The sequence below is a fragment of the Triticum dicoccoides genome, chromosome 7B (genome assembly GCF_002162155.2).
Source record: "Triticum dicoccoides isolate Atlit2015 ecotype Zavitan chromosome 7B, WEW_v2.0, whole genome shotgun sequence".
NCBI classification, from domain to species: domain Eukaryota; kingdom Viridiplantae; phylum Streptophyta; class Magnoliopsida; order Poales; family Poaceae; genus Triticum; species Triticum dicoccoides.
In genome coordinates, this window is record NC_041393.1 from 584,991,576 (window position 1) to 585,006,338 (window position 14,763).

Genomic DNA, 14,763 nt, shown 5'->3' on the forward strand with positions numbered 1-14,763 from the left:
GAAGGATGATGACTCAACATAAAACTAAATAGATAGGCCCTTTGCAGAGGGAAGTAGGGATTTGTAGAGGTGCCAGAGCTCGATTTTAAAATAGAGATTGAATAGCATTTTGAGCGGCATACTTTTGCTGTCAACACAACACCTATGAGATGGCTGTATCTTCCATACTAAATGCATTATAGGCAGTTCCCAAATAGAATGATAAAGGTTTATACTCCCCCAACCACCAACAAGCATCAATCCAAGGCTTGCTCGAAACAACGAGTGCCTCCAACATACAACAACCCTGGGGGAGTTTTGTTTAATTATTTTGATTTACTTTGATCTTTTTGGATCATTGGACTGGGCATCCCCGTTACCGGCCCTTTCTCGTGAATGGGGAGCGGAGGCCACTCCTCTTGAGAATAACCCACCTAGCATGGAAGATATAGGCAGCCCTAGTTGTAACATGAGCTGCTCGAGCATACAAAACAGAATTTCAGTTGAAGGTTTGGAGTTTGGCACATACAAATTTACTTGGAACGGCAAGTAGATACCGCATATAGGTAGGTATAGTGGACTCATATGGAACAACTTTGGGGTTTAAGGAGTTTGGATGCACAAGCAGTATTCCCGCTTAGTACAGGTGAAGGCTAGCAAAAGACTGGGAAGCGACCAACTGAGAGAGCGACAACAGTCGTAAGCATGCATTAAAATTAATTCATACCGAGTACAAGCATGAGTAGGATATAATCCACCATGAACGTAAATATCGTGAAGGCTATGTTGATTTGATTCAAATACATGCGTGAACATGTGCCAAGTCGAGTCACTTAATTCATTCAAAGGAGGATACCATCCCATCATACCACATCATAATCATTCTAATAGCATGTTGGCACGCAAGGTAAACCATTATAACTCATAGCTAATCAAGCATGGCAAAAGTAACTATAATCTCTAAATGTCATTGCAAATATGTTTACTTCATAATAGCTGATTCAGGAACGATGAACTCATCATATTTACAAAAACAAGAGAGGTTGAGTTCATACCAGCTTTTCTCATCCCAATAAGTCCATCATATATCATCATTATTGCCTTTCACTTGCACGACCGAACGATGTGTATAATAATAAGAGTGTGCGTGCATTGGACTAAGCTGGAATCTACAAGCATTCAACTCAAGAGAGAAGACAAGTAATATGGGCTCTAAATTAAATAAACAATCATGCATATAAGAGCCACTAAGAATTTTCAATATGGTCTTCTCGACCCCCAAAGGAAAGAAAAGAAAATAAAACTATTTACACGGGAAAGCTCCCAACAAGTAAGAAAAAGAACTAGAAATCTTTTTGGGTTTTCATTTTAATTCCTACTACAGGCAAGGAAATAAACTAACTAATTTTTTTTGTTTTTCTCAAGGTGCCGCCACTACTCTCCCCGGTGTACTGGGAGGTTTAATCAGGATACCACTGGCAGGTCATCTCTGGATCCCACTGGACAGATGATGCATGATAAGGGTCCAGCTCAGGTTCCGGTTCAGGTTCAGGTTCTGGAGTAAAAGCTTGAGCTCGATGATTGTTCACCGCTTCCGGTGTGACGACAAATCTTTCTGCAAGCAAATCAAACAACAGAGGTGCGGGCAAAATAATAATCTCAAAGTGTTTCTTATTGAATCTAAGTTTATACAAGAGCATCCTATCTTCGTTGTCAACAATAAACTTGTGTGCTACCATGCTTTTGTAATCTAAAATGTGAGGAGGCAATATTGTCTCCTTTTCCTCATGGTGCCTAATGGGTATCTGAAAATGTCAACCAAGACGTGCAGCATAGATACCTCCAAATATGGGGCCTTGTGTACGATTCAGGGCTAGCCGTTTAGCAACCAAGGCACCCATATTAGAACTATTGTCTCCAAGTAAAGCATGTTGAAGAATGATAATATCAGGAACACTCAAGTTTCCACTATTCCTGCGGCCAATCAAGCATCTACTAGCAAATATGGCAAAGTAGCATAAAACAGGAAATTGTATGCTAGAGACTTTTGCTTCGGAACCCTTCTTTGGCTCCTCTACAGCGATAGTATTAACAAAGCCAGCCACATCTTCGCGATGGGGTTCCTCTAATTCTCCCTCATAGGGTATCCTACATACCGCGCAAAAATGACGTAAAGACATTTCTTTGAACTCATCATATAAGTGAAATGATACTGCAGGCGGTGACTTCTTAGGATAAAAATAAAAGGTTTGCACGAAAGTACTGGTGAGTAAGAGATACTGATCGATTCGGTCGTTGATGAAACCGGTGAGGCTTGCAGTCTCGATTAAAGCATAAAAGTCTTCATGAATTCCAGCCTCTTTCAAGAAATCATCACATGGCCATTCACACGGTCGTACTTCCGCTAAGCGAGGAAGATTATACTTGGCCTTTTCCTTCTCTTTAGCTTGTTTTTCCTAAGAGCCTTGGCTAGAAGAGCCCCTCAAAAGTCTCCTTAACATTCTCTAAAATTTTCTGAAATTTTTAGTAACTTCAAAATAAAAGTGCATAAAACTAAACAAGATTGATAGCAACTACTCCTACAAGTGCCTAGAGCCCATATCATGCATTGGAATTGCTTGGGACCTCAAAATTTTAACATGCAAGCTCAAGAACATGGTCACTTAAGCAGCAAAAGTTTTCAATGAATAAAGCACTAGAACAAAAACTAATTAGACCAATGGAGGAGTCACATACCAAACAACAATCTCCCAAAGCAGTTTTGTGAATGGAGCTTTGAGCTAAGAGATCAAAAATCACAGCAAAATGAGCTAGAACTCGCGCTTGAGCTGGATGGGGATTTTTCTGGTTAGAAGATGAAGTGTGTGGGAGCTGGCATAAGTGGAGGGGAGCCACCAGGGGGCCACGAGACAGGGGGGCACGCCCTACGGGGGGGCGCCCTCCTCTCTCGTGGCCTGGTGCTTGCCCCTCCTGCAGTGTTTTCAGTGTCTAAAATCCTCAAATATTCCAGAAAAAATCATACTAAATTTGCAGGGCATTTGGAGCAATTTTATTTTTGGACTATTTTTTTAATGCACGGATAATTCAGGAAATAGACGGATAATACTATTTTTGCTTTATTTAATCTAAATAACAGAAACTAAAAAGAGGGTACATAAGGTTGTGCCTTCTAGTTTCATCCATCTCGTGATCATCAAAATGAACCCGCTAACAAGGTTGACCAAGTCTTGTTAACAAACTCATTCCGAATAACACGGAACCGGAGAAATTTCGAATAACACTAAGTTACCTCAACGGGGATATGGAAATCCCCAACAATAAGAATATCATACTTTTTCTTGACAGTAGGGAGAGGAAATTCAAAACCTCCAAAAATGATAGTTGGAACTTTTTCAATAGAATTGTTGCTGTGAACTTGAGATTGTTTCCTCGGAAAGTGTACCGTATGCTCATTACCATTAACATGAAAAGTGACATTGCCTTTGTTGCAATCAATAACAGCCCCTGCAGTATTAAGAAAAGGTCTACCAAGGATAATAGACATACTATCGTCCTCGGCCATATCAAGAATAACAAAGTCCGTTAAGATAGTGACATTTGCAACCACAACAGGCACATCCTCACAAATGCAGACAGGTATAGCAGTTGATTTATCAGCCATTTGCAAAGATATTTCAGTAGGTATCAACTTATTCAATTCAAGTCTATGATATAAAGAGAGAGGCATAACACTAACACCGGCTCCAAGATCACATAAAGCAGTTTTGACATAATTTCTTTTAATGGAGCATGGTATAGTTGGAAAACCTGGATCTCCAAGTTTCTTTGGCATTCCACCCTTAAAAGTGTAATTAGCAAGCATGGTGGAAATTTCAACTTCCGGTATCTTTCTTTTATTTGTAATGATATCCTTCATATACTTAGTATAAGGATTTACTTTAAGCATATCAGTTAAGAGCATACATAAGAAAATAGGTCTAATCATTTCAGCAAAGCGCTCAAAATCCTCATCATCCTTTGACTTGGATGGTTTAGGAGGAATGGGCATGGGTTTCTGAACCCATGGTTCTCTTTATTTCCCGTGCTTCCTAGCAACGAAGTCTCTCTTATCATAACGTTGATTCTTTGATTGTGGGTTATCAAGATCAACAGTAGGTTCAATCTCTATATCATTGTTTTTGCTAAGTTGAGCATCAACATGAACATCATTATTAGCATTATCATCAGGTTCATGTTCATCTCCGGATTGTGTTTCAGCATCAGACATAGAAGTATTATTAGGATTCTCAGGTGTTTCTACATTAGGTTCACTAGAAGTTTGCAAAGTCCTATCATTCTTCTTTTTCTTCTTCTTAGAAGAACTAGGAACATCTAGATTATTATTCTGAGAATCTTGCTCAATTCTTTTAGGGTGGCCTTCAGGATACAAAGGTTCCTGAGTCATTCTACCAGTTCTAGTAGCCACTCTAACGGCAAAGTCATTTTTATTATTCAATTCATCAAGCAAATCATTTTGAGCTTTGAGTACTTTCTCAGCTTGAGTAGCAACCATAGAAGCATATTTGCTAATGCGGTGAAGTTCATCTTTAACTCTAGCCAGATTATCACCTACGCGTCCTATCTCGAAAGCGTTATTCTTTAACTCTCTACCAACATAAGCATTAAACCTTTCTTGTCTAGCCATAAAGTCATCAAATTCATCTAAGCATGGGCTATGAAATTTAGTAGAGGGTATTTCAACTTTATCATATCTATAGAGAGAATTTACCTTTACTACCTGTGTCGGGTTATCAAGACAATGTGGTTCTTCAGGCGGTAAATTAAGACCATGTATTTCTTCAATAGGTGGTAAATTCTTAACATCTTCAGCTTTAATACCTTTTTCTTTCATTGATTTCTTTGCCTCTTGCATATCTTCAGGACTGAGAAATAAAACATCTCTCTTCTTCGGAGTGGGTTTAGGAATAGGCTCAGGAGTTGGTTCAATTGGTTCAGGAATTACTTCAGGAACTGGCTCAGAAAGAGTCCAAATATTTTCATTAGTCAACATATTATTCAACAATATTTCAGCTTCGTCGACTGTTCTTTCCCTAAAAACACAACCAGCACAACTATCCAAGTAGTCCTTGGAAGCATCGGTTAGTCCATTATAAAAGATATCAAGTATTTCATTTTTCTTAAGAGGATGATCAGGCAAAGCATTAAGTAACCGGAGAAGCCTCCCCCAAGCTTGTGGGAGACTCTCTTCTTTGATTTGCACAAAATTATATATTTCCCGCAAGGCAGCTTGTTTCTTATGAGCAGGGAAATATTTAGCAGAGAAGTAATAAATCATATCCTGGGGACTACACACACAACCAGGAGCAAGAGAATTATACCAAGTCTTAGCATCACCCTTCAATGTGAACGGGAATATCTTAAGGATATATAAATAGCAAGACTTCTCATCATGAGTAAACAGGGTGGCTATATCATTCAACTTGGTAAGATGTGCCACAACAGTTTCAGATTCAAGGTCATAAAAAGGATCGGATTCAACTAAAGTAATAATATCAGGATCAACAGAGAATTCATAATCCTTATCAGTAACACAGATAGGTGAAGTAGCAAAAGCAGGATTGGGTTTCATTCTAGCATTAAGAGACTGCTACTTCCATTTAGCTAATAATTTCTTAAGATCATTTCTATCATTGCAAGCAAGAATTTCCATAGCAGCAGCTTCATTCATAACATAACCCTTAGGAACAACAGGTAATACATAATCATTGGGGGAACGTTCATCATCACTATCATCAATAATAGGTTCTTCAATATTTTCATTCCCCCTAACTCTAGCAAGTTGTTCATCTAGAAATTCACCTAATGGCAAAGTAGTATCATGAACAGAAGTAGTTTCATCATGCATAGCAGAAGTGGCATCATCAATAACATGCGACATATCAGAATTCATAGCAGTAGCAGGTTTACGTGTCGCAAGCCTACTAATAACGGAAGGAGAATCTAGTGCAGAGCTAGATGGCAGTTCCTTACCTCCCCTCGTAGTTAAGGGCAAAATCTTGGTCTTAGCATCTTTCAAGTTCTTCATAGTGATCAACAGATATAAATCCCAAGTGACTCAGAGAATAGAGCTATGCTCCCCAGCAACGGCGCCAGAAATTAGTCTTGATAACCCACAAGTGTAGGGGATCGCAACAGCTTTCGAGGGTGAAGTACAACCCAAATTCATTGATTCGACACAAGGGGAGCCAAAGAATATTCTTGAGTATTAGCAGTTGAGTTTTCAATTCAACCACACCTAGATAACTTAGTATCTGCAGCAAAGTGTTTAGTAGCAAAAGTGGTATGATAATAAAGGTAACGGTAGCAACAGTAAAGATAAATGTTTTGGGGTTTTTTGTAGTAGTTGTAACAGTAGCAACGGAAAAGTAAATAAGCGAAGAACAATATATGAAAAGCTCGTAGGCAATGGATCAGTGATGGATAATTATGCTGGATGCGATTCCTCATGCAATAGTTCTAACATAAGGTGATATAGAACTAGCTCCAATTCATCAATGTAGTGTAGGCATGTATTCCGTAAATAGTCATACGTGCTTATGGAAAAGAACTTGCATGACATATTTTGTCCTACCCTCCCGTTGCAGCGGGGTCCTAGCGGAAACTAAGGGATATTAAGGCCTCCTTTTAATAGAGAACCGGACCAAAGCATTAACACATAGTGAATACATGAACTCCTCAAACTACGGTCATCACCGAGAAGTATCCCGATTACTGTCACTTCGGGGTTGTCGGATCATAACACATAATAGGTGACTATAGACTTGCAAGATAGGATCAAGAACACACATATATTCATGAAAACATAATAGGTTTAGATTTGAAATCATGGAACTTGGGCCCTAGTGACAAGCATTAAGCATAGCAAAGTCATAGCAACATCAATCTTAAAACATAGTGGATACAAGGGATCAAACCCTAACAAAACTAACTTGATTACATGGTAAATCGCATCCAACCCATCACCATCTAGCAATCCTACGATGGAATTACTCACACACAGCAGTGAGCATCATGAAATTGGTGATGGAGGATGGTTGATGATGACGACAGCGACGAATCCCCCTCTTCGGAGCCCCGAACGGACTCCAGATCAGCCCTCCCAAGAGAGATTAGGGCTTGGCGGCGGCTCCGTGTTGTAAAACACAATGAAACTTTACCTGGAGACAACTCATCTCGCAGTGGATCATCGTCAAAGCCGATACACACTTCTGTGATGCTATTGAACACAATGGCATCATCTACGCGATCGACAAAGCAGATGGCACCACGTATTGCTGGGACGGCACGTGTAAGTTGTTTCTGTCTCATGTTAATGATGATGCCATGACACCGTTTGAACTTTTTGTGATGATTGGCATATCCGTGTTTGAGCAGAATTTGAGTAGAACTATGGCAATGTATTAGAGACGCCATAAATCAGCTATATTTGGAATGAGTTAATTCATGCAATTGTGACCATGTCATTACAGCCAATTGGTACGCCTGAATAATCAAATGGTTAGGAATATATGGATATTCTCCTTATTTTACAGTAATATATATACTACTACTAAATATGAGTGTGTATCAATGGCCATGTTAGTTTCCTCATTTTCATGATGTAGAAACATGCACCACACTGTTGGTTTCATCTAACCATACATTAGGGAAACAAATGTGCATATGGAGAACTCTGTATTTGGAAGTAGTGAAATCTTGTAATGCTTACCATGTGTACATACCTATATTCGCCCTTTAGCAATCAATGGCTAGAATAATATCCTCACAAAAAATTTGCCCACAGAACACGAGTATATAACAATGCATGGTCTATTAGTTACCTTGAAGAATTTTGAGAGGATCGAACATGATTACGTAACATTCATGACATGGTAGTTTCCTGTAAAGAATCGATTGCGAGATAACATGAGTATAACCCTGCATGGCACTTCTATATTTTCGAACCCAATATACATTTCCCTGTATTTTCTGCCCTGTTCCAACAGGGACATATCAATGTTGTTTCTTGCATTATCCTACTCACACTCTGAACAATGCTGATCTTACATTAACAATGCATGTCCTTTTTGATATGATGCAGTGTCCCTACAGTTACTACCCTTTGTAATCACACCACCTTTGCCAAACACAGGGAAGCACAATTGGTTCCTCACTCGATCAGACAACGGCAAAATACTGATGATCATTCGGACACATGAGCCGGAAAAGTTATATTGCAAAAACCCCACTATATACAAGCACCGTGAAATATGTGAGTATCCGGACAGTGGTTGTTACGTCTATGAGCAGGATACCAGCTTGTTGGGGCCTTCAGGAGTTTCTAGTTGGAGGCGGGTAAACAGCCTAGGTTCACACTCTTTGTCTCTCGGACTCAATTATTCGATTAACCAGGAGATCACCATTCGCAAGGACCTTGATGGCAGAGAGGCTCTGTTTGCGATGGAAAATTGTGTCTACACGGCGAGCCCTAGGAGTCTGGGAGCAAACTCCCCTGACTGTCAACGATACAGCCTGCAGCCAAAAGAAGGTGAGAATGACAAAGGCATCCGGATTAACTTTGATCCTTGGATGTCTTAATTACTACAGGCAGTGATGTGATTCAAGCCATCAGGTTGATAGGTAATTGGGTTGTTGTGTCAAAAGGGTGGAGTACTGGTGTCTCCGGATCACTGGTCACTGAAGCGGGGCTGTAAATTATGATGGTGTTGGATCATCCCTCTTCGAATGACTTTGTTGTCTTTGCTGCTTGTTCTGGATGGGTAGTTCTTTCTTTTGTTATGCATATTCCTTGTCATTTGGTCATCCTCGTCTATGTCACTCTTACTATGCAATAGTTGCCTCTATTTAGAATGTCATTCTCGTCTGCATCACGAGAGTCTGAGCACTGCAGATGGGTGCGTTTTGGTGGTGTACCAAGACTTCTTATGAACTATCATGTCTTGTTATTTATGTCAGTGGTAGTCACTAGTCAGTGTTTGAATGTTGTATATATCGTTGTTTCAAACTGTTTATTGTCTCGAACTCCTGGTGGGCTAAATGAGGGCATCACCATTCTCTAGTGTTCAGAGTATATCTCCTTTTCTCAAGTTATATAATTTGAGCTCAGTGTCTTTTCAATGATGTACACTTGTTTGGGCCAGTGAGGTGTTGTTGAATATGGGCCGAGTAGTAACACAATGCCAAACAGGTCAATTATGACTCTCAGGCCGGTCTCTCAAAAGATCCTCAAAAAAAAGGTCGGGCTCTCCAAAAAAGAAATAATAAGGACTCTTAGGCCGACATGTGGGCGCCAGCGGTGTTTTCATGCACTTGCGCGTCGAGAGCATATTGGCGCGTGTTCGAAATCCATGCTACCTTTTCATCCCCAATCTCCCGCCCCTCCCCACCTCTGGAATCTCGATTCCTACTCCAGTTCCCCCAAATCCCCCTCATGTACTCCATGTACTCAAGCGCACTATCATGTTGCCGGTCAACGCGGATCTCCAAACCGGATATCCTGAGGTTCGTCCTGCCTTCGGTCGCTGCATGCTGTCACTCAACAGTGGCATGGCGGCGCTTGACGACCAGTTTGCCGGCAAAGTGCTGCTGGTAACCATCAACAGGGACCGGCCTCAAGTCTCGTCAGACGACCTTGTCAAATCTCTTGGCATTACGCACGGCATCCAAATAAGTGACTTGCTCATCGAAGTATGTCCGCCACCGGCTAATTTGTTCATCAGGTTCCAGTCAATTTTCGACTGCAGTCGTGTGTTTAAATCTTCCCGGCGTTTGTTCTGTGATGGCGCATTGGTGAGCTTTGATCGGTGGCACCCAGGATGGGGCTCGGTGCCCTCTAAGGTTGAGTTTTTAACAAAGCTTACCTTCCATGGCATGCCTCGACATGCTTGGAACAACGAGTCCATGAATGAGGTTATCAACGACCTTAGAGGTGAGCTCATAAGTATGTTTGTTCCTCCAGACAGCTGGGCTCTGACGGTTATGGCATGGATGAAGAAGCCGTCCACCATACCAAAGGTGATTGGTGTTGAGATACCGGTGCAGGAACCGGGGTTGTATTATTCGTCGCCACCAAGGCCGCCGCGGACCACGTTAGGGATGTACATGTATCGAGTGTTCGGTATGTCGAAGAAGTGGTCAATCCATCAATCGAAGTCCTGCCACCGCCGCTGGTGCCATGGTCCGTCGACGATGTCCATTACAGGAGTCAACATCATACTTTCCCCGTGTTACTTGGAACTATGGATGGCACAAGGCCTACTCCATCGCGTGGCAGGGGCCACTGCTTCTTTGGGAGAAGAGGCAGGGCTGGCTGCCTGGATGTGCTCTAATTTGAGGTAACAACTGAATCTTGTCAGATACTAGTTAAATCCGAGCTATGGGTGTGAAGCACTGATGTGCCAGTACATTTGATTGTGACATGTTCTAATTTTGTACCTGAACTTTTTTTAGAAAGGGTTGTACGTCAACTTAATGTGCTAGCAGAACTTATTGTATTGTCTATTTGTTTTCTTTGCACAGCATTCAAGATATTTCCCCGTCATTGATAAAAACGATGAACCATTATGTACGAGTTAGTTGGTTTCGACGTAGCCCTACCCGTAGCAATCCACTGCTTCCATCCTTGTATGCAAGTTCAGTGTGCTATGATGTTCTACATGATTGTGTCAACTATATAAGTTTTTACTGAGCATCAGCAATGCATATGGATGAAAGATGTATTTATGAGCATCGACTGATGGGTCTCTCTCTCTCTCTCTCACACACACACACACACATGCACACACGCACAAGTGGGACCTGTTGAATTATTTCTTTGCTCGTGACAGCTTTTAATTATGTTCCATTGTAATCTAACTTTTTCCCTAAGTTATTAATTGAGCTCAGTGACTTCAAAAAGTTGTACAGAAGCCTTGTTTGGGCCTTTCCGACGTCGCTGAATGTGGGATGAGTAGCCATGTTAGGTTGCACTATACTACACGGGCCTTTTTTTGAAACATCAGCAATGCAACTGGGCCGACAGTAGTACACAATATCCGGGTCAACTTGTTATTCTCCGCCCCGCTCGGCTGCAAACTTTCCTAGGAGGTATGCATTAGGCTTAACAAGAAAATGGACTTTAAGAAATAATAAATGGGATGTGATTGTAATAACTTGGCAGTAACTATAAAAATGCACCCAACGCGTAATTAGTTTAAAATATATTATTTTTGGTATTTGAAAATTTTAATTTCATTAGTTGTTGTGCGCGCAATATTTCGTAGGATTTTAACACAATACAACTTTATATTGATATTATATTTAAGCTGACTAGAAATTTCGGATAAAAATATTTTGGATCCCATCAAAATGTGGGAATTTTTTTTGAATTCTGTTTTCAGCGGTTGGTTGAAATTATTAATTGTTGCCCTAGCTAGAAAATGGGTTGTACTTTTAACAAACTGTAAATGGGCTGTAGTAAATTCCATTAGAATTAAAAAATGGGATGTACATTCTTACAAATCGCAAATGGGCTTCTCTGCCACACACTTGTGGGCCTTCTAAGTTGACGCGTCCCCTAAAAAACTAAATTGACGCGTATGCAAGGCTTTGTCAACAACACACGGTTCTAACAGGTGTGGCCGTTGGATGTCCATCCAACGGATGTCGTGCTTCTTCTTCAATCTCGGATATTCTTGCTTCAGCTGCCCAAAAAATGATTCCTCCCCCTGACATCTGGGGCGCACCGTTTCAGAGGCTGGCATGTAGGCCTACTAAGTTGACGCGTACCAAGGGCTTTGTCAACTGTAACACACCGGATGTATCTTTCCATATTTGTAACTCCAACTCTTGCCATTTTCGGCTATGTGCTATGGTATTCCCTCCCTGGTTGGGTTTTGTCTTTTGTCTTGCATTTTATTCATGTCATGCATCGCATATCATGTCATCATGTGCATCTCATTTGCATACGTGTTCGTCTCATGCATCCGAGCGTTTTCCCCGTTGCCCGTTTTGCAATCCGACACTCCCACATGCACCGGCGCACCCCTCTTGACTCTTTTCGTGTGCGGGTGTTAAACGTTCTCGGAATGGACCGAGGCTTGCCAAGTGGCCTTGGTACACCACCGGTAGACCACCTGTCAAGTTTCATGTCATTTGGAGGTCGTTTGATACTCCAACGGTTAACCGGGTAACCGCAAAGGCCTCTTTTGGGTTGTAGCCCAACACCCCTTCAAAACAGCCCAATAACCCATCTAAGTCACTTCCATGCTTTCCGTCGTCGGATCACGATCGTGTGGGCGAAAACTACACTCCATTTGGAGCCTCCTAGCTCCCTCTACCTATAATAACACACCCCCTTCGAAATTTCGGGCAAACCCTAGACAACTCCTCACCCCGCCCGCGCCTCCTCCCGCGTGCGCTGCTAACCGCCGCCATCCCGATCCTCGCCGTCGCCGCCCTTAGAGAGCCCGGCTGACGCCTAGCCGCCGCCCGCGCCTCCTCCTCGCCTCCCGCGGGCGCTCCTCCGCCCAGCGCGCCTCGCCCTCACCGGATCCGGCAAGGAGCCGGCCGGATCCGACGTCCCGACCCTCGCCGGCCAGCTCCGACCAACTCCGGCGAGCAACTCCGGCCACCTCGATCCGTGCGCCTGAGCCCGATCCAGATCTGGAACCTTAGGGATGACCCCGAAATCCTCCAAGTCATTTTTCTGTCACATTATTTAGCCCTGTTCATCGCATCATAACTCCATGCATACTGCTCCGTCTCATGCGCATGATATATCAAAATGTTCATCAGGTTGTGCTCTTAATTTTGTTCCTGGGAAATGTTCATTTGAGGTCATCTAGATGCCCAAATCTCTTATACAAAAGTGCTATATATTGTTAGTTTCTGATTCTTAACAGATTGTGGGCATTTGTTATTTTTGCTACATTTGTTGTGTGCATCTTATGGGCATGAGCTCTACATGTGTTTTGTACTATGCCATGCCATCTTTACAGAGGTGCTTGCCATGTATTTTTGTGATCAACATGGTGACTAGCACAAGCATGCAAACTAGGCTTCGTGATGTTGCTGATTTCAGTCTCTGTTCTGCTGTTATTTTGATGCCATGTAAACATGATCCTACAGGGAGATCCATGCATATTTTGAGATACTTCAGTAAGTATGATTTGAACATATGGTTATGCTCTATCCATTCATGCCCCTGTTTGCAATTATGTAGTAGTCTAGAATGTCATTTTCGTGCTCTACTTTTGCTATAAAATGTTTCCTGGCAGATTGTTTACATGTTATTCAATTTTGCCAAGGTTGTTGTAGTTGATCCTTGCATGCTATGAATTTGTTAACATCTCTTCTTGCTGATGCTATGCTTATGTTGTCATGTAATAACTTGTGGTGAGTGAACTGAGCTCGCAAAGATGCCTTCATAATGCTGTTAATGCCATGCTCTGTTTCCTGAATCTGTTAACGAAACTTGCTATGTTTACATGGGTGCCATCATATCTTCTGCTCCTTTTTGGCTCATGGTCATTAAGGGACTTTTGTTCTATGCTTTGAGTAGAATCATGTCGTGTCTTGTTTTGCTATTATAAGTTCCTGTAGCATGTTGATTGCTTGCTCTGAACATTGCTACCTGATGCTGTTTCTGCCATTTTCAGTATTTTCACTAAATCTGTGAAGCTGATATCTTTTGCACTTTTGCCATGCTTGTTTGAACCTGCTATTGTGTGATTCAGCCGTAGCTCAGTGTTCATCTTTTATCAAGCATCTCTTGTAGATCACTGCCATATGCTTTGTTGCTATGTTGGAGTGTTGTAGCATAGTTTCTTATTGCATGCTAAGTAGCATCATGCTGTCAATCGGAGATTTGTGTCACTTGTTTTGCTTGCCATTTGCAAACCGTGCATCCGTTTCCGGTGATGTTTATATCGATTTCAACCGAAATCATCTTATATTTCCAACGGCATACTTGGTTTGCCAAGTTGATGCCTTGTTTATCCTTTTTACTCCAGGAGCACGCATACGCATTGCATATCACGTCTCGCATATCATGACATACATTGCATCATGTTGCTTGTGCATTGCACCGTGATTTATTGTGGTTCCATTGTTTGTGTTCTTGCTTTGGGTAGATCCGGAAGACAAGTACGTGAACGAGGAACCTGTTGAGTACGCTAACGAGGATCAAGCCTTCGACGACTCTGAGAACTTTATAGGCAAGATGACCATACCTTCAATATCACTTCTATCTTTGCTTTGCTAGTTGCTCGCTCTATCGCTATGTTAGCTCTACCTACCACTTGTTTATCATGCCTCCCATATTGCCATGTCAAGCCTCTAACCATCCTTTCCTAGCAAACAGTTGTTTGGCTATGTCACCGCTTTTGCTCAGCCCCTCTTATAGCGTTGCTAGTTGCAGGTGAAGATGAAGTTTGTTCCTTGTTGGAACATGGATATTTTGGTATATCACAATATCTACTGTTTAATTAATGCACCTATATACTTGGTAAAGGGTGGAAGGCTCGGCCTTATGCCTGGCGTCTTGTTCCACTCTTGCCGCCCTAGTTTCCATCATACCGGTGTTATGTTCCTTGATTTTGCGTTCCTTATGCGGTTCGGTGATTTATAGGACCCCCTTGATAGTTCGCTTAGAAAAAAACTCCTCTACCAAGGCCCAAACTTGGTTTTACCATTTGCCACCTAAGCCTTTTTCCCTTGGGTTTTCGCGAGCCCAAGGGTCATCGT